Here is a 21,001-nt window from a genome sequence, read left to right as displayed (position 1 = left end):
GCCGCTGCCGGTCAGTCGGCTGGTTGGCCGGGCAGTTAGTCGGTGGGCCAGTGGCCGGTAGCTGGGTTTTCGGCTTTCCTGTTTGAAGGTGGGAGGACCCGGGAGCGACCTGCACACCTGAGCCGCAAGGAGAGGAGCCTCGGCCTCGCATCCAGGTCAGTGGGCTTTCCCCACAACCCCAGGAGTGCCGCACGGTTGGGATCAGGATCCCGGACCGGGGCATTACCTGGGATATTCAAGAACCACACGGAGGGCCACTCCTTCGGATCCCCTCCCACCGCGGGAGCTTCTCGGTTCTCTCAATAAATCCTGCTTCAAAACAAAACAAAACAAACAAACAAAAAACACGGAGCGTTGGGGGTCAGTGTCTCTTTGGGCCCCGGATCGTGTCCCAGCCGTGAGGACGGAGACCCTCCTCTCTTGCTCTGGCCTGAAGACTGGGAGGAGGGTAAAACTGTGAATTTGCTTCGACTCTCCACCCCATTCCTCTTGGGTTTCATGAACGGTCCGCGCTCCTGCAGGTGCCAGGATGGCCCTGAAGATGAGCAGGATGGTCAATTACCTCCGTTCTGATTGTTCCAGTTCTGCGCAGCCCCTGGGAAGAGTGTCAAAGACTAGACGCCAAGGGTGATCCAGAAACTTTAGGTCTGTTCTCCCAGGCAATACTTTTCGACAGAGCATGTGTCCAGATGCAGTGTCTCAGCTAAGACCAATTCTATCCTGTAATTGCAAAAGTACAACATATGAATCTAGAGTCACTGCGTCCCATTAGTCTGCGAAATGGAATTGGTCCTATTTCCTCTCCTCATGACATCTAACTCCATACCTGCAATTTTTTCTCAGACGAAAATAAGATTAGATGTCTAAAAAACAGAATTTCCAAAGTTTGGGTAGAAAACATTGGCATTCCAGCTATTGTTTAATCTTCTTTTAAAAATTCAGTTATATTTTTACTTTTAGAGCAACTGGATATTTTCTCTTCTCATATTTTGGGCTATTTGCTGTCTTTCTCTTCTCTCTCCTTCCTCAACCCTTCCTTAATTGATTATAATACAAATCTAAAGTGTTTCCAAATTTTATAGTGTATTTTGTGAAGTTAAAGGATCACTACAGAAAAAATAGTTGGCCTTAGACATAATTCATCTTCAGCATGTTCAGTCATTGATTATTATTGGTGTATAGAAAACACTAAATGTCTGATTTAGAAATTATTTCTCTCTTGGGCTTAAGAGCTGCAGCCCATTTGCACTCTGCCTAAATTCATATTTAAGTGACTAAGTGGTAGATGTGAAGGTTGGTTAGTTTTTCACTTTCTGCATTTACCCATGATTTTATTTAACATTTTAATCATTAGTGGATACTTTGAGATTTGGTGATGTGCCAATTATTAGCTTATTGCTGCCAGGAGACAAGATGAGTTTCGTGGTGTCTTCCTTACTGGGGTAAGGAAGCCAAGGCAGTTGAACTTTGACTTTAAGACTAAAGGGAGTATGATCAATGACACTAAGGAGGTGGGAACAAAGTTGTAAGAATTCCTGTCTTTCAACTGAACAGGGAAAATCTAGGATAATTTCAAGAAGGAATGATATACGTCATTGGACCTCGAAGGATTTCTCCTGGGTTTCTTTAGGCAGAGAAGGGTAGAGCGTGGCTGGACTGAGAGCTGTGTGGGCAGACAAGCACAGGCTGACCATGAGAAGTGGTCCATGGTCTAGCTTGGCTCCCATGGTGAGTGGTAGACACTGAAGCTGGTGACAGGAATGAGACATGGTGCCAGCTAGTTTGAAGGCTAGCTGCAGAAGTCTGAACTTTGAAAGCATGAGTTTTAAGCAGGGGATTGACTGATAGTTCAGAGAGCTTCTCAAAGCCAGAGACCTTGGCCCTTGATCCTCCCAACTCCCAGCCTGATACAGAGAGAACATCCAGTAAATATTTGTGGGATTACTTTCTTTCTTTCTTTCTTTCTTTTTTTTTTTAGAGACGAGATCTCATTATGTTGCCCAGGCTAGTCTCCAACTCCTGGGCCCAAGCAATCCTCTGCCTTGACCCAAAGTACTGAGATTATAGGCGTGAGCCACCACACTGGTCAAATGGTTTGACCACACCTTAGAATCCTGCTGCTCAAATTTGAGCAAGTCTGAGAGACTCACCTGGGAATCTTGTTCAAATGCAGATTATGATCCAGTAGGTCAGGGTGAGACCTGACATTATGACATTTCTAACAAATTCCCAGGAGAGTGCTGGTCGCCTCCTTATCTATAAAAAGGATTTTGCATAGTAGTTTGCAAACCTGGCTGACTCAGAATCACCTGGGGAGGTTTGTAAAAGGTACCGATAAAGAAGTCTGGAATGTCTTTACAAAGTACCTCCAGGTGATTCCAAGGCGGGAATTGCTGTGGTGTTCACATTGCTCAGGCTATGCAGTAGGAAGCAGAGACCAAGGGAAAAAGACACTGGGGGCAGCCAGTCCAGTTAGGAAAATGGGAGGCCAATTCAGGGCAGAAGTGATGAGGTCTTATTTTGGGTCTAAGAGAGTTGGGAGGTAGGAAGACATTGGAGAGATAAAATCTTTAGGACAGAGGACAAGGGAGTGGGAGGTGTTAGTCTCTAGACTAATTGGACAGGATGAGAAGTCAAGAGGGAGGAACAATTCTGGGAAAATTCAGCTTTGAACATGAGGAATGGTGTGCCCTTTAGACAATAATTTTTTTTTTTTGAGTTGGTGTCTCACTGTCGCCCAGGCTGGAGTGCAGTGATACGCTCATGGCCACTACAGCCTTGACCTGCTGGGCTCAGGCAGTCCTTCCACCTCAGCCTTCCAAGTAGCTGGATCTACAGGCACACGCCACCAGGCTCAGTGTTAATTTTTTGATTTATTGTAGAGACAAGGTCTCACCAATTTGCCCAGGCTGGTCTTGAACCCCTGGGCTCAGGCGGTCCTCTAGGCTCACCCTCCCAAACTGCTGGGATTATAGACTTGAGCCACTGTGCCTGGCCTAGACAGTAATGTTTAAAGTAAAATTTGAAAGTTGTTTTTTACTCGGTCATGAGATTCCCTTTTTTTTTTTTTTTGAAATATAAGGGTGTTTATATACTTCCCTGCTTAAAATCCTCTGGTGAATTTCCTAATGCAAGATGTGAGAATGAAGAGCTAACATAAACACAATTGACATGGATTGGCTCAGCCTGTAATCCCACGCCTTTGGGAGGCTGAAAGTGAGTGGATTGCCTGAGCCCGCAGGTTCAAGACCCGCCTGGGCAGCGAGACCTCATCTCTACAATAAATAAAAAAATCAGTCGGGCTTGGTAGTGCATGCCTGTAATTCCGGCTACTCAGAAGGCTGAGGCGGAAGGATCACCAGAACCCAGCAGGCGAGGTAGCGGTGGCCGGGAGCGGCCACTGCACTCGAGTCTGGGCTACCGAGTGAGACTCCAACTCAAAATAAAAAACAAAAACATGGATTAAGTTCCACAGACTGTTCACCCCCATACCCCCATTCAAAATGTAACACTCAGTCACTGCCTGGTGTGGTCCCAACCAGGCTGAAACTTGGCAGCTTTGTTTTTTCCTGAGTCACTATTTTTCCTCCTTCCTTCTTTCTCAGGGGAGTTCCACTTTTTTGGCCTTCATGTTTCCTAGCATCATTCTCTGATTTCAATGCTTGATGTGTCTCTGTTTTCACAGAATCTACACATAGTCTAGGAAGGGTGGGCTGCATCCCTTATAAACTCTTAAAGCCAGGTCTCGTTCAACCTTGTGGGTCTTCAGAAGGTCCATTCTTCTCTCTTACACATCTGGTAAAAATCTTCTAAAAGAGGATTTGAGGATTTGTCCTAGAGTAATTTGTTTAACTTTAGGCCCAGATCTCCAGAGTGCTGCTGACTGAGCTTTGCCTTTAGCCTGCTTAAAATTTCTGTTAAGGTCGTTGATTTACATACACATTTATGCACACTGAGAGCTGACCATTCATTGAGCACAATGCTTTTAATCACTTTATTCTTTGTTATATAGTAATATTAGCTTCTGTAACATGTCTGTATGGGAGGCCTAGACACAGATGGGATAGGATTGGCCCTCTGATAGATACATTTTAACATCCTTGTATAGCTTTCAATACTCTGCAGAGGCTGACCCTAATTTAGCTGTCCAGTTGCATTTTTGCTGTTCTCCAAACCAAGGAACTCATTTCTGTTCTTTGTGCTTCTCTGCCTTTGCACATACCATTTCCTCTTCCTGGAAAGCCCTTTTATGTATATTCTACAAAATGAATGAACTCGTATTAATCCTTCAGGTTGCAGATCAAACTCTTGAAAATTCCTCACCCTCGTCATTTTTACTCTTTTCTTCTAATGTTAATGTATATATTACGTCAGATACAGATTTCTTCTATGCCATTTAGTCACTCTGTCTGCATGTCTTTATCCATACCCCCTCCAAACTGAGCACTTAGGCCCACATTAGCTCTTACAAATGGCCCCACACATAACAGATGTCCAGGAAGAGTCTATGGTAGACATGGGCCTTCAGCTGACTAGCTTTGCAATGTTTTCCTCAGTAGAGAGGAAAAGGAGCAGGTTATTTTGTGGGGAGATGAGGGAAGGAACAGGATCAGAAGCTAAAAATCGGGAGGAAGGACTGGCCCAACAAGGAGTGGGCCCAGATGGCTGAGTCATGAGGTTGAGTGGGGCCACTGGGAGAAGTAAGGCAACAGTCTCAGGCTGGGGAGAGATCATCGAAGTCCCTGAAAGTTATGGTAAAATATTTATTATTTTATTTATATATACATTTATTGTTATTACTGTTATTATTATTATTTTTTTTACTTTTTTTTTTTGAGTTGGCGTCTCACTCTGTTGCCCAGACTGGAGTACAGTGGCCGCTCCCGGCCACCGCAGCCTCGACCTGCTGGGCTCCGGCGATCCTTCCACCTCAGCCTTCCAAGTAGCTGGAATTACAGGCATGTGTACTGTTATTATTTTAGAGGTAGGATCTCATCTATCACTCAAGTTGGAGTGCAATGGGGTAGTCATAGCTCACTGCATCTTGAACTCCTGGTCTTAAGCCATCCTCTCACCTCAGCCTCCCAAATAGCTAGGAATACAGGCATGCACCACCACGCCCAGCTAACTTTTTGTTTTTTTATAGAGACAGGTTCTTGTTATGTTGCCTAGGCTATTCTCAAACTTCTGACCTCAAGCAATTCTCCCACTTCGACCTCCCATTAGTGCTAGGGTTACAGGCGTGAACCATTGTGTCCTACATAAAGAATTTAAATTTTATTCAGATGACAGGGAGGAACTTCTTTTGTGAATAGACTACTGGAATAACCCATTGAGGTAGCTTAGGAGCTGAAATCAAGGTAATGGCAATAGGGATGGAAAGGAAGGAACAGAGGCCAGTGAGCTCGCCAAGAAATCCAGCAGGATTTGGTGACTGAATTTGAGGGAGAGAGAAAGGAGTCAAATTGGACACTGGCATTTTATGCTGATTTGCTGGGAGAAGAGTGAGGTAATTGTCAGCATGAGAGCATGAGGGAGCTTCTTGGAGGGGGGAAGGAAAAGGGGAGTGGCTGATTCTTTTTAGTATCAGAGGAGTGCTTTGGGTAGTTTCTTGCTCACCCTTCACATTTTTACCCGTGAAGATAGTGAAGCGCAAAGAAACCTACCCAAGATCACCCGGCTCTTGGTGGCAGAACACAGACCTGCTTGCCTTCTGGCCTGGCCCTTCATCCTCTGTAGCACAGTGGGTTTGGCCCAAGGAGAGCTGCCAGAAGGTACAGATGCAGATTTCATTAGGCAATGAAACATGGGAATGAGACCAGGTTTGGGGTTAATTCAGTCTGTGGAATAGCTAAGGCTGCAGCCTTATAGGTCAGCACTCAGAAGGGAAATATCTACAGTTCGCCAATGCCAATGGGGACCCGAAGTCTCATGAGAACTTTTTGTCCCATGGTCTAGCTGTATGTGGGGTTAATAGAAGGTAGGGAGTGCTTTAGGGTACCAGTACTCTTATACTAATTATGCTCAGTGTGGGTACATGTGTATTCATTGTTCTTTTTTTTTCTGGGAATGTAACCGTCAATCAATTTATCAATTCCATGGAAAGTTGTATTCCAAGACCCAAACACCTCCCACTTACCCCAAACTTTAGGGACACATCCAGCCAGTTCATGAGAAGCTGCCTATACAGCACTGGAGTAGGGAAGAGGGCACAGGAAAGAAAGCTGGGACAGGCAGCCAGCCACGGGGCCTTCCTCCAAGCAGAGGCCTGTGTAGAGCCAGGGTCAGAGATACAGATGGTTGGATGAGGACCACATCTATCAGACCTTATCTAGAATTCTGCATTGCTGTCAAGAGATTCAGTGGCCTTGAACCTGGAGTTCTCCTCTCCTTTTCACCTCTACCTTTTTATATTCTCTGCCCAATCACCCTCCTCAGTCTCCAGCCTCTTGGGATGGAGTCTTGCCTCTTCCATGTACCTTAGCCCAACTTAAGGCAGAGCTGAGTTAATGCATGTGAAACATTTAGATTATTGCTAGGCATGTGGTAGTTGCCAAAAAAACCCAAAGACACAAGTAATACTGGGAGTCAACTTTGAGAGAACACCTTTCAAGCGTCTATTGCTCTTTTGAGTTTTGTAGCTGGGTCTTGCCAGTTTCGATTTCATCTTGTTCTGAGTTTGTTGTCTTCCCACTAAGACCAAAATGTGCACACGAGCCTGCTCATCCATAGTAAAGAATTAATGACAACCAAAGATGGTGGACTTAGATTTGGGTTGTCCATGTCTTAGGAAGTAGGTGGATAGAGGACCCACTAACAAATCTCCAGGAAAAGATTTGTTAGCTATGGGGAATGAATCCTACACGGCCTTTCCCCTATGCTACAGCTGCTATGGTGTTCCCAGGTGGCTCTGCTTTGGGTATGTTGTTTCCTCATGAGGATGAGGAAAGATATAGGAGGGAGATGACCCATATCTCAGGATTTCTCAGCCTGCTTAGGGATAGCCAATGCTTCCTGATAGTGGGAAGGGCATTTAGTGGGGATAGTCAGAATTTCTGCTTCTATGTTCCAGGATAAAGGTACAATTCCACTTGTATGCATGGTTGGAATGTAGTGGTCACATGCAGCTGGGCCTCTCACTGTGATCTGGAGGGCGACTCTCATGACTGCACTGGGTATCCCAAGAGGTCTTCTTAGCAAACTTTGCCAACCTGCTTTTGGCAGAGAGGCCCAGAGAACCCTGCCAAAAGGAGCCTCTTGGTTGATAACTGTGTGTGTAAGAGAGAGAGACAGAGAGAGAATTGAGTAGGAGCTAAGAAGTCTGTTGTAGGGATGAAGGGAACAGAGAAGGTCAGAGCTACAGTTCAAACTTAGGAAGACCAGACATGGGTTACCTCTTTCTTGCCTCCTTAGGCAAGAAGCCTCTCTTCAGGGGCAATCATTTTCTTTCTTCCACACAAGACCTTATTTCTTCTGAATCAACAAGGTTTTTGCATGAATAGCTAGCTCAACACCGGTCTGTTTTATGGAGGCACCAGAGGTATAGACTGGCCCCACAGAAAGCTTCCACCAGAAGGAAGGAGGCTTCCAACTTTAGTGGATTTGACAAAGGGCTTGTCTCATCAGATGAGGGTAGTGTTATTCCCATTTTATAGAAGGAAAACATGGGTCAGAAAAAGCAAGAGACTTTCAAATGCTCCAAAGTATTAGATTCAGTTTTATTTATTGTCCAACCTGAACACCTTTAAGAGTGATAGGATGCAGATAAATGCTAAACTGAATGGGACCCTGGGATGGCAGAACTGTCCCAGGCAACCTGGGATGTGTGGCAGCAAACTCAGTGTTCAAAACTCCAAATTCTAAGGGCAACAGGAACAGGAAAGGGGAGGGATATTGGAGGGAGTGGATTGGTCTAAGGGGAGGGGAGGAGCCAATTTGGGGTTTGAATGGCAGACTTTTCTATTTCAACATTTCACCAAAGCAAAGGAATAGTTCTTGGCTCTGATGCCTGACCTTGACTGGGTGTCATGAGAAAGTTTTATTACATAAGCTCTTCCTGTCACCAGCCAGGACATCTGGTTCTTCGATATATGTGCTCACCTGGTAACAACAACAACAGCCCTGTGTATCTGTCTAGGTTTTCACTGTGCTGGCTCACTGGTGCACAGTGCCCCAGGCAGGGATTATTGTCTTGTTTCTGGAGATGAGGAAAATGACTCCTCCTCCTGCCTGCCCTACCCCCTCATCCTTCATTGGGTTTTCTCTGGCATGAGGGCCCTAGTAGCTTTGAGTCAGACAGCTTTTCCTTTAAATGTTTGCTCTACACCGATTGCTGTTGCTACTTTGAGTAAGTCTCTTGACCTCTTTGAGCTTTAAGTTCCTCATCTGTTTAATGAGAACAACAATAGGCCTATTTCACTCGGTTGATGTGAAAATTCAATGAGATGATGAAATGTTGACTACAGTGCTTGGCTCCTCATAGGCAGTCCATGCAAGGTTATTCTCTTCTCAAGAAGTCTGAGAGAAATATTTTGTCAAGAAGAGAGACCTGGCCATGTGCAGTGGCTCACTCCTGTAATACTAACACTTTGGGAGACCAAGGCCAGAGAATTGCCTGAGCCCATGGGTTCAAGACCAACCTGGACAACATTGCGAGACTTCATCTCTAAAATTAAAAAAAAAATTAGCTGGGTTTGGTACTGCGTGCCTGTAGTTCCAGCTACATGGACGTCTGAGGCGGAAGGATCACCTGAACCCAGCATGTTGAGGCTGTGGTGGCTGTGAGCGTGCCACTGCACTCCAGTCTGGGTAACGGAGTGAGAATCCAACTCAGGAAAAAAAAAGAGAGATTTGTATCATTCAGAGGGCTTACCCTGAAATTTCAGAAGAGAAGTAGTATTATTTGGGCTTCTATGTGTGATACAGAAAAGACAGCCATGGTGGAGCTGAGAAGAAAGTCCAGGCGGCTGCAATGCATGATAGGGTAGAGAACAGCCTGATTTCAGATGGCTGACCACCAGTGTACAGGTCAAGAGCAGCAAACAGAGAGAACTCAGCCCAAACCAGCTCGATGAGGCATGGTAGGGTAAGTGCAAAGTCCCGCCCTTTTGGCTCTGAAAATCAATTATGTGAGTGTCCTGCCCATCCATGTGAGAAAGCCCACATACTCTGGCTTAACCTTGCTACCTGAATAGAAGTCCTGGGTTTGGAGCTCAGTAGGGGATCTTTTCCCTGAATTGACCAAGACTAGCCACACCTGGAGGTGGTACCCTGACCCCCACACTTTAGAGGCAGGCAGAGGAGAAATTCCAAATGCTGTAAAGCCAGGGTCCCTCTCCAGCTTTGGGGGGATCCAAGGATAGGCAGGAAGACACACGGGTGCAACTGCCATTTTGGGGTGGCTGAGGGAGCCAACACATTCTCTGCTGCTCAGAGAGCAGAGTTGAGGGCTCATGGTAGTGATGGCAGAGGGAACTGAAGGGGAGACAGATTCTAGTTTGATGTGATGTAAGAAATTACAAAGGACTTAAGCTTGTCTCTAGGGCCACGCATCTGTCTCAGAACATATATTGGAGTCTACTTGAAAAGGATATTGTCTAAGCGGTATTAACTGAAGAGAAGTTTATAAAATTACAAGGGAGGAAGTTGTGCTGGAATGATATAGGTCTAGCTAAAGTGCTGTGGGATTTTGGCAAAGGGAAGGCTTTGTGGACCAGTTGGGGCTGGGTCCTGAGGAGATGGGAAGAGGAGGCTATGTGGGGATCCCTGGTCAATCAAGCACCATGAGTAAAAGACATAGGAGCCTGAGTGAGCAAAGTGGGTTCAAGAACTAAGGAAGCCAGATTAGCTAGACTACCCATTGTTAAAAGTTGAAAAAAGAAGGTGGGCCTCAAAGGGAAAAGGGACTTGAATACCAAACTAAGAAGCTGGATTTTATCCTGTTGATAGTAGGGAATAATCAGTGGCTTCTAAGCAGAGATGACTTGCAGCAGATGTAGGCTGGAGTGAGGGTAGGAAGATGGGGAAGAGCAGCCTTAAAGCCATAGAGAAACGTCATCTCCAACCAAATAAAATTAGATGGCTGAATGTCCCACTTAGTGACAGGGCAGGGAGAAGAAAAGGCTCTGAGAAAATGCCTTTGTGGACTGAAATTTTGAGACATTCTGTGTATATTCTCTGCTGATGCCTACCTTGACTTGACCATCTGACTGGGGCATGAAAGCTCTTTCAAACCCCTTGAGGATTTTGAGAACATCCTAGGACCTGGAGAACCAGGTCAGGTGATCCGAGACAACTGACTCACAGCATCCAAGATGGTATGGCATGCGGAAAAGGGAGCAGTCCCAAAGGGCATTGGTCACGACACTGAGGAGTCTGACTACAGTGGGGCGACAGAACAAGGCTCCATCCCTGAGAGAAGGCGGGGATGGGATGTGGGCACAGGGCCTCATTTAAGTAGGCTGAGGTTTTGGGTGGGGTGCTGTGGTTAAGCAACGTGGATGCCCGAGGGATGTGATATCTTGCAGGGAGGGAGCTGGCAAGATGGTAAGAATGAAGGTCTTGGAGACTCCAGAGTCAGAACCAGCCCACTGAATCTGGGGAAACTCCTAGCCTTTTAGGGGCAGAGGTGGGGCATAATTCTTAAGTACTCTGGAGTCAGTAGGCTCCTGACCTCACTTATTATTTAGTCACCAAGTAATTTTTGAACCATCCTCTGCACTGAGAACCATGATGGTGGAAACAAGAGAGGCATAAGACATGTCCCCTGCCTGAATGGCACTTAAGGAATGTGCCCCTTACCCACAACAGTCAGTAAATCACCACTGACAAAATACAGTGAATATTCAGAGGCAGAAGAGGTTGAAGTACCTGGCCTGCTGAGGAGGCGGCATTTGAGTTGGGTCTTGAGGGTAAGACAGGAATCAGAGACACCCCTTTCTCTGGGGATGAAGGGAATTCCCGGCAGAGGAAGCAGCAGTAGAGAAAGCAAGGCTTGGATAGTGTCAATTAAGAGGCATCTGTGGAAAACAGCCAGCAGTTTCATTTGACTAGAATTGAGTAGTAAATGAGTTTAAATAGGGCACCAGGAATTGGAATTTATCACTTATGAAGTACCCATTGTGCATCAGGCGTTGAGTACAGAGTCTGTGCTCACTTAAATCTCACAATAGCCTTTCAGGGCTTTAATAGAGGAAGAAGGAGACTTCAAGAAGAGATGGGACTTTCCCAGTGTCCCCTAGCTGGTGAGTGGCTGAAATAAGATTTATATCCAGTATACTTGACCCTAAACTTTTATTCTTTCTACTCTATCTTGCCACCATGTTTAGAGTCCAGATTATGGAGTCTTAAATTTACAGTGAAGACCTATTCTTACCATGATGAGGCAGCAAGATGGTCAGATGGCATGTGGCAGGCCACATTAACCCTGGAGAGGTACTTGGTGGATGTGGCCAGGTTGACACAAAGCACACCTTGGCTCCAGTACATATGTATGTGTGGAAAGTAAATCTCTAAAGTAGATAGTAGAAGTTGCACATTTTTCATGTTCTGATAGAAGCTGTTACTCCGAGACTGCTATTGGCAATTTCTTAATTGCTGGTTATATTCCTCTATTTTCTCACCCACTCAAGAGTGAAATATATTAGAATGGGGCAAGACAACCCTCCATTTTCTTCAATTTATGCAAAAAAGCATCTCAGCTTTAGCTATTTTATCATTAGTAGTAAATTACTTATAATAGCCTCAAATGTTTAGGACCTGAGGGTGTCAGCTCTGAAGGACATTTGGCAAGAGTGATGCTCTGGAGTGGGTTGAAAGGGTGGGGTGAGGAATAAGAGTCAGAGAAACCTGGGCAGTGACCAAGGGGGGGCTGTGGGGGCGGAGAGGATGGCTGACACAGTTCAATAAGTGTTTGCTGAGAGCCTGCCTGTGCAGGAGTGTGGAGTGGGCACTGGGATACCTGCGTGAAAGGAGAGCATTGTTCCCATGGATGGCATGTTCAGGCTTTAGCAGGTGGGTGTTGGTTGGTCGGAGTTCTTTCTTACACTGTGTCTGGTAGAGCCAGCCAGTCCTTATTGTTGAGTAAGGCTGCCCAGGGCCTGGTCCTCTGTCCAGCTTCACCTTCCTGCTGGAGATCAAAACTAAGACCTGGTCCTGCTGCTGTCTTCCGGGTGGACCCAGATCCTTCAGGCTTCCTAATGGGAAGCTTTTCCTCAGCCCAGAGAGAAAGAAAGGTTGAGAGAAGATGACCTGGGGCAGTAGTATAATAATCACTGAGAGGATACAGAAAATATTCAGAGAAAGAAGTTAGGGTAGTGTCTGGTCTGCAGTGACTCGGGATCTCATGTTAACAGGAAACTTCATGTGGAAGAAAATGCTACCACCATGTTCTACTATTTAATAAGGAGTACTTGGAAAACCATTAAGGGCTGCTCCAGTGTCACAAATCCAGTCCCTAAATGTCATGATTATGTATATTTAAAAGAGAATTGGGCAACCCTCTTGGGTCCCCTCCCACTGTGGGAGCTTTTCTGTCCTCTCAATAAATCCTGCTTAAAAAAAAGAGAGAATTTTAAATAAACCTAGTGACAGTTGACTGAGGAATGGAGTTCATGAGAGGATGATGTCACTCCATGAGAAACCCATCACTGTTACGTATTGTATGTGAAAATCTTTCCTAAGTAATTCCTGGAGTGATTGCGTGTCTGGCTATAGGTGTCCCCTGAGAGTGTGGTGTACATGAAGAACAATTGGAGAGGCCCCTCTGGGACACCCGTACAACATGGCTGTCTTCTCTCAAGGCCATCTCTAGAGTAAATGTGGGCTGTCTTAATGCCAGCCCACAGGGCTGAAGTTAGCTGCAAATGTGGTCAGGATGTGACCCTTCCCCGCCACCCCCCTACACAGAGGTCAGCTTCCATGTTTGAATCCTCCTAAATCCATCTCTCTGGCGGTGACTTTTCTGTCAGGTGCTGCCCCCAGCTGGCCCCTGAGTGTCATTAACTCACAGGGCTGCCTGTGAGACTGGGAGAAGCCTGAGAAAATTGCCAAGGGGTTGTGACAGTGGGTGTAGGATCTATAGGAAGCTTTCCGCTGCAAGGCCCAGAGACCCTGGCCTTGCCATCTGTCAGCTGCTACTAGAACGATGCAGAAAACCCATAGTATGTGTGCTGTATCTGAGCTACTGTGTCCCCTGGGTCTGCCTATTTGGGAGCTGGCTGCAAGAGATTTATTTAGCAACTTTTCTAAAGGGAGTCAACATCATTTGTTATTCCCCCCCGCCCCGACCCAAACATTTAGGCCCTGATGAAGGGTCTTGGCCAAATCTATCCTCTGAAATAGTGCAGTTATGGACATGTTGTCTGAGTGGGGAGGGGCAGGGTGTTGCATGTTTATTGGGCCAGGCACTGATCTGAGGAGTTTATTCTGTCCTCTTTTTATAAGCCCATAACCAGCCCTGTGTGAGGCAGGAATTATCTTCATCACAGAGTGATAGGTTAAAGTTTGTTACCCAAGGTAAAAAACCCAACCCAGCTCCTAAGTAGTAGAGCCAGGACTTAAACGTGGCTGTTTGACTTTGCTGTGGTCTGAATGTTTATTCCCTCTCCCCTCCCCCCATGTTGAAATCCTAATCCCCAAAATATTGGTATTAGGAAGTGAGGCCTTTGGGAGGTAATTAGGCCATGAGAATAGAGCCCTCATGACTGAGATTAGTACTCTTATAAAAGAGGCCCCAGAGAACTAGCTAGTTCCTTCTACCATGTGAGGACATAACTAGAAGGCAATGTCTGTAAACCGGGTAACAGGCCTGCACCAAACACTGAGTTTGCTGGCGCCTTTGTCTTGGGCATCCCAGCATCCAGAGCTGTGAGAAATACATTTCTGTTATTCATAAGCTACCTACCCAGTTTGTGGTAATTTTGTTATAGCAGTCTAGACAGACTAAGACAAAGCTTGGACCCCCTTCTGCTGCATCCCGCTCTTCTCCTTCTTCAGGGGAAGAAGCTCCCACTCACTTGGCAAGAAAAGAGCCTCAGAAGTCTTAGGGTTAGAGTGAGCTGGGGTATGTACTACTGTCCCTTCCACTGCCCTTTTTGGGGTATGTACTGTTGTCCCTTCCATCGCATAAACCTCTATACCTTTCACTTCTTCTTTAAGTCTGGGAAACTGTTTGGGTACCTTCTAGGAGGAAATAAAGACCCTGCTTTTTTTTTTTTTGTATGGATAAGAAGAGGCGAGAAACATGGGAGAAAGGTCCCAGGAGATTGTTAGATGTTCTGCTCCCCTGGGGTCCTGCTGTCAAATTTAAAGGCACAAGATTCTTGGGGCCCCCAGGAGGGAATAGTAGTGCGGTGCAATTCTCCAGCAGGCTTGTCTTTGGCCTGCAGGAGCATGTGTGCAAGTGGGGGATTCCTGGATCACTTTTCTGGGGGAAAGTCCCTAAACTACTCTCTGGCCTCAGAGCTCTTAGGGATGGAAGTAATCTGAGTGGCAAGTGGTGAGTTTGTGACTGGTGAGCTGAGATTAGGGTATCAGCCCTTCCCGTTCCATGTCATATGCTGGAGCTGTGGAATTGGGTGAGCTGAGGTCAGGGGACTGACCTCCCCATCCCTTGCCACATCATATGCTGGAGCTGTGGATTTGAGTTTCTTCCCACTCCACTGTATGTGGAACTCTTGGCCCTTGAATGCAGTTTGACAGTTGGTCAGGCTTCAGGGTCTTAGCGTTTCTTCCTCGTAGTGTTCTGAAGTCTGGCCTCACTAAATTGTCTTAGTCCACAGGCATGATTCAACTCAGAACTGACTTACAAATACAGATAAAAGAATGTTAGGAACTGTCCTTACCAGGATGTGGTTTAAGGTCTGAGGATGTGAAGCAAAGTCTCCCTTGGATTGAGAGGGAAGGGGGATGCCAGTGGATCAGAACAGAGGCCAACAGCTCTGGAGAGGAGGCTGCCTTCTTCCCACAGCCTTTCTCGACTGTGTGTCCAAGATCACTGGGGATGTGTATTGGTTTGCTTGAGCTGCCATAACAGAGTTCTAGACTGGAGGGCTTACACAACAGAAACGTATTTTCTTACAATTATGGAGTCCAGAAGTCTAAAATCAGGGTGTTGGCAAGGCTGGTGGTGTCGTCCCCCCCCCCCCAGGCCTTTCCTTGGCTTGAAGATAGCTGTCTTCTCCCTGTGTCTCCACATGATCTTTCCTTTGTACTATGTCCTAATCTCTTCTTCTTGCAAGGATACCAGTCTTATTGGATTAGGGCCCACCCTAATGGTCTCATTTTAATGTAATTTCCTCTTTTAAAACCCTGTTTGCAAATACAATTACATTCTGTGTTACTGAAGGTTAGGTCTTCAAGATACAAATTTTGGATAGACACAATTCAGCCCATGACAAAGTGTTTCCAAAATTCTCCGTGAACAAGGCTCAGTGTCATGGTAAGGGATTTACTGCTGGTCTTGCCAACCTTGGGACCAGGAGAGGAAGCCCTTGATTGAAGGTTCAGCTCAGGCTGGGCTGTTTATTTGTAGTCTAGCTCTCTGGCAGCACTGGGTTCTGGGCAGTCTTTATCTGGCTTCCACATGCCCCTCATCCCTCCAGTGAAGACAGCTGCTAATACACTCCAGCCTAGGCCTGCAGGGGAAGCCCCCTTCTCCTCTTATGGTGGCAAGGGCAGGCTATTGTTGACAGTGCACAAAGGCTGGTCTTCTAAAAAAAATTCTTTGGTCCCCTACTGATTAAATTTTTTTCTAATGCAAGAGGAAAACCATTGCATTGAATCAAAATTAAACTATTCAACAAATGTTGAAATGAAGTTTCAAAATACAGAATAAATTTTGATTAATTCAATTAGTGTTTACCTAGAGCCTGCCAAATTCTGGGGCCTGTCCCCTGGCAGGCAGCTGGGGAGGTCGGTAGGAGGAAGTTGGCTAAAGTTAGGCATGAGACCCTGAATACTCTTGATAATAAAGAAAACTTACCAATTCAGATGTGTTTTTTTCTTGTTGTTTAGCATTCTAAAATAATAGAATGAGGAGAAATGCCTGACTTTATCATCTGTTAGGGGGAGTTACATCCTTTTTTCTCATCGGTCCTTCAGGAATATAATTGCATCCATCAATTGTGTCTCTTGCTCATGCCAGGACCAAGCATGGCCACGGTCCCCTATGGTAAAGATGCCTTCACCTCTGAACATTAGGCTGCAAGAGAGAGGGATCCCAGGTGTGGAGAAAGTTAGAAGGTAGACACCGTCATGTTTGACCTCAACCCTTATTTCAGAAATCTAGTCAAGATCACATGCCCTGTCTCCCTTCTTTCTCCACTCAGGTACACAAACATTTAACATTTTGTGTCAGCAAACATTTACTGAGTGTCTACTTTGCCAGGTTCTTTCCTGGGCTCTAGGACAGAAAGGTAAATAGAATGTATGCCTTGCTCTGAAGCAGCTCAATTTAGAAGGGAAGACAGCACATTGAGAAATCATATGAATTATCATCTTTTTTAATAACATAGTTGGCTCTAATGATAAAGGTGGGTACCAGGCATGACAGGAGCAGAGCAGAGGCATCCAGTGCCTTCAGGGACTGGGACAGTGATGTCAGGAAAGGCTTCCTGGTGGGTGTCATTTGGATAAGGCCTTAACATGGGTGGAATTTGAAAATATTGATGGAGAAAAACACCCAAGTGGAGGAAGTAGAGACAACAGACACAGGGTGTTTCTGTGTTTGGGGGTAAGAAATGGTCTGGTATGGCTGGAGCTCAGAGCATGGTGAGAAGTACAGCCAGGAAGGTGGACTATATTAGAGGACTTCAGCCAAGCTACAAAGTATGCCTTCTTTCTTGGAAGCAGTAGAGAGCCACTGAAGGTTTGGGAGCCAGAGGGGCACATCATGAGCTCTGTGGGACACATCCTGCCTGCACTGGGAAAGATGTATTAAAGGGGATCATCTAAAGATAGAAAGCCCAGAGGAGGCCTCTTTTGAAATCCAGCTAAGAGATGAAGGTCTAAACTATGGGGAGGTAGGATAAAAGAAAAGTTTGGTTGGACATTAGCATCCATTCAGGGAGTCTGAATGGCACTGCAGAAAGGGTACCAAAGGAGTCATCAGGAATTTCATTTCAGATCTCAGTTCTACTAGAAGGGAAGGTGTGATCCTGTGCCCACTTCCCTGAAAAGCCCAGATCCTTGGGTGATTTGTTTTTTGTTTGTTTGTTTGAACCTTTTATAAAGAGAATCCAAGCATACACAGAAATAGAAGGAATTGTATAATGAATCCTCTTACCTTTCACTTAGCTTCAACAATAATCTTTTGCTTACATTATTTTTTAGGGAGGTGGTTTTTGAGATGAGCCTTTTTGGAAATAATCAATTTAAGTTGCATTTGAAGCATTTCTCTGAATCTGTCTATGATCGCATTGAAGCAATGAAATAGCTTCATGTTTGTTCCTCCCTGAAGGTACATTGTGTACACACACGTGCTCTCTGTTGTGAGAAGTAAAATGAGGATAACTTTCTTTGAAGGGTGAATTCTGGGGCTGGAAGCACATTGCCAACAGGGTCCTGTTAGTGAGGTAAGGGGTATGGGGGGTGTGGACAGGAGAGAAAATGGAGGTAAGGTCTGGTGTGGATCACACCCACTTTATCCATTCACTGGAGGATGCTTGTTATTCAAGGCTGGATTCACACTGACCAACCTGACACGGCCAGTCTGTAAACCAGACATCATTGTAATCTACTTTGGCAGGCCACAGTGGCCACAACACAAACACCTGCCTTCTCAGACAACCGTCCTGGCATTATCCCGTCTGGGAAAGTGAATTACAGCATCATCTGCAGATTGCTGGGGAACCATACTCCCAGGCAGATGGCACCATGTGAACTGTGGATGTTTTACTCCAGGCTATGATGGGACCTTCTAACTAGTGATAGACTACCTCTGGGGCAGGCTACTTCCCTTTTCAAGGTGGCTCCGGGGAGAGAGAGGAGGATGAGTGAGTGCTTTAAAAATGGCAGCCATTATAATTACCGTCATGAGTCCAAGACACTCTGGGGTCTGCTTGTGAGTTTGGACTGCTGTGGGAGAGGCCAGGTGTTGCTCAGGTGAGAGGAGGTCCTCCAGTACCCAGGTTCTGAATACCTGGACACAAGCTGGGGAGTAGGAAGGATGAGATGGAGAAGAGCATCCCCACAGAGATCGGCCACAGAGATCTAGATGCTCAGAAGGGGGTGACTGGGGGACCATCACACATGAATGCAGGCTGTGTAGTTCAAGGAGGAACTCAGAGCGAGCTTTGTCCCAAATGCCACAGGAGAAGAGTATCAGCAGTGGTGAAATGCCAAGGAAAGCAATTCTGCTGGTGTTGGCTGATCGCTGGTCTAAGTGCTTTACTCACTTAACCTTCACAACCACCTTTGAGGTAAACGCTTTTATTGTCCCCATCCTAGAGATGAGAAAGTTGAGGCACAGAGATTTAGCACCTTGCTCTAGGACACATAGTGAGTGCCAGAATCGGGACTCTTGTCCAGGCAGTCAAACTCCAGTGTGGACTTTCAACCCCACCTGAGACTGCCTCTTGGGGAAGTAGGAACAGAAGCAGCTGGATGGATGCGAGCCCAGCACCAGCACCCACATGAGTGGAAGTCCCACCGCAGCAGGTATCAGGGCACAGGGGTTGGGTGGAGGGACTCTGAGACAAAGGAGAAACATGGCATAGTACCTGGGGGATACAGGGAAAAGGAAGTGTTTTAGGATAGCTGAGAGGAAGAAGCAGGAGAGGGAATCATTAAGAGGTGTGATCTCAGCCGGACGCTGTGGCTCAAGCCTATAATCCCGGCACTTTGGGAGGCTGAGACAAGAAGATTGCCTGAGCCCAGGGTTTGAGACCAGCCTGGGCAACTTGGTGAGACCTCATGTCTACAATAAATCCAAAAGTTAGCCAGGCGTGGTGGCGCGTGCCTATAGTTTCAGGCTGAGGTGGGAGGATTATCTGAGCCCAGCATGTTGAGGCTGTGGTGGCTGTGAGCAGCCACTGCATTCCAGCCTGGATGACAATGAGACTCAGACTCAAAAAAAAAAAAAAGAGGTATGATCTCAGTGGTGATAGGAGATAAGGGGTCAAAGGGGGGAGGGGCAGCTCTTCCACAGGATGGGGGGAGCTGGAAGTGAAGAGAAAGGGAATCGAGGGACTCTGTTTCTCATTAAAGAAAGATGCATGGCAGTTTGCTGAGTAAGGAAACTTGAGATCTTGGGTGCTTGAGTTTCTGATGGAGCAGTGCGTATTGTTTAGTGTCCTGGGAGCAGTAGGAAGAAGAGACTTGTGTAGTCCCCCAGGCAGAGAGAGACTGAGGCTAGGCTGTGACCAGAGAGGCAGAACAGGATGAGGAGGTGACTGGAGTGAGACAGAGTGTCACGTGAGGACCCTACCTGCTGACCACTGACGGCCTGAGCCAGGAATAGAGAGACTTCCTCACTGTCCAGTAGAGGAGAGTGATGAAAGGGGAAACAGAGTCAAAGGGAAGTATGGAGAGGGAGGTTGTAGACGGGTGCCTGACGTAGGCAGGGGGAGGAGACAGGCTGCCACAGCCTGGTTATACTTGGGGAAAGGGAATCTAGAGAGCCCTGTGAGCTCTCCTGGGAAGGATCCTTCCTACAGGTCCTTGTGTCCTTCCACGTTATTGCTGGGAAGAGTGTGTGACTTCCAGGTGACTCCCTTGGTGGTTCTCGTTGCCTGATGGGTACAGGCTATGTTCTAAGGGTGAGAGGAGGTGAGAAACCCTTCCCAAGCTGGTTCCAGCCTCATTTGCTGTCATTCTATCCCTGCTTTCTGGCCACAGAGCTATATCTTTGTAAAATGGGGCTGATCATTATAATATGTCCCTCACAGGGCTGATCATTATAATATATCCCTCACATTATAATATGCCATGAAGATTCAATGAAATAATGAGGTCAGTCTTTTCATGGGGCAGCAGCTTGTCCTAGAAGGCAGGAAACCTGCCGTGACCCTCCAGAGCAGGTGGATTTTTGCAGACAGGTGGCTACTGCACATCCTTCAAATAATTTGCTGTTGTCTTAGTCTATTGTGGATGGCTGTGTGGCCAGGGCTGGGGCAGCATCTGGATCTTAGAGCATGTGAGTTGCTTGTTGCCTAGTCCTGGCCCTTCATTTCTCATCCTCGAAGGGTACACTGTCATTTACATTTACTTCTCAGACCCACTCTTCCTGAGCCTCTCAGAAGGAAGGAAAAGAAACTTCCGTCCCAAGTTCTCTAAGTGCCTGCAGTGGGCCCCATCCCCATGGGGACACAGGTGTACTAAGGGGCAAACTGATGAGGGGCTGGGGGTCCTCTGCTCCCTGGATGCTGTCTGGCTTCCCACCTCCTTCCAAAGGTACAGATTCCTCCCTCCCCCATCCTTCTCATTGGAGTACCTGCACTGTCTGACCTTTAACATCTTCCCAAACCATTGGCAGGCCTGAGATTAAATCTAAGCCCTTGGTCACTGAAATTGTTGTGGCCTGTTTACCATGATTAGTCCTCAAAATGGGGAAAGGGGCCAGCTTGGGGAGGTGGGGTGCAGAATATCAGGAGCAGAAGTGGGAGATGAGAATAGTCAGAGGAAGGTGAGGCAAGCATTTGAAAACATTAAGCAAAGACATGGAAAGAAACTCGACATCAGTTTGTCAGTGTTCCTCAAGCCCAAAAGGTCAGATGTGCTGTTTGGGTGTGAGCCATCAGAACCTCAGACTCACACCCGCTTCCTGGCCAGACCCCGTGCTCCTCCCTGTGGGCTGGGCTCAGCTGTGTCTCATGCTCATGTCTGTGGGGCTGGTGTTTCTCTTAAGAAGTTTGTCATTTCCAGTAGGAGGAGGATGTCACTTCTGCTTCTGAGACTGTGAGACAGCTAGGCTGGAAGGGAATCTGGCCTCGTGGCAGTCACCTGGAGGTAAGGTCACACAGTGCCTTGTGCTTGTCTTTGCCCTCTTTAGAGGAGGGTGTTC

At 46.5% G+C, this 21,001-nt stretch overlaps 1 protein-coding gene across 2 annotated transcripts in view; it reads left to right on the top strand.

The window, feature by feature from the left end:
- The window catches only part of PPFIBP2 (PPFIA binding protein 2), a 157,708-nt gene continuing 136,707 nt past the window's right edge, over nt 1-21,001 (top strand). For both annotated transcript variants that reach the window (XM_021717324.1, XM_008067521.2), the window contains exon 1: nt 1-155. The gene's annotated coding sequence lies outside the window, so the exon portion shown is untranslated. The remainder of the gene's footprint in view (nt 156-21,001) is intronic.

The sequence above is a fragment of the Carlito syrichta genome, unplaced genomic scaffold (assembly GCF_000164805.1).
Source record: "Carlito syrichta isolate Samal-C Ts95f unplaced genomic scaffold, Tarsius_syrichta-2.0.1 Scaffold309682, whole genome shotgun sequence".
In the NCBI taxonomy this organism is placed as follows: domain Eukaryota; kingdom Metazoa; phylum Chordata; class Mammalia; order Primates; family Tarsiidae; genus Carlito; species Carlito syrichta.
The sequence above is the reverse complement of the archived record's forward strand: the minus strand, read 5'-3'. Positions and strand labels throughout refer to the sequence as shown.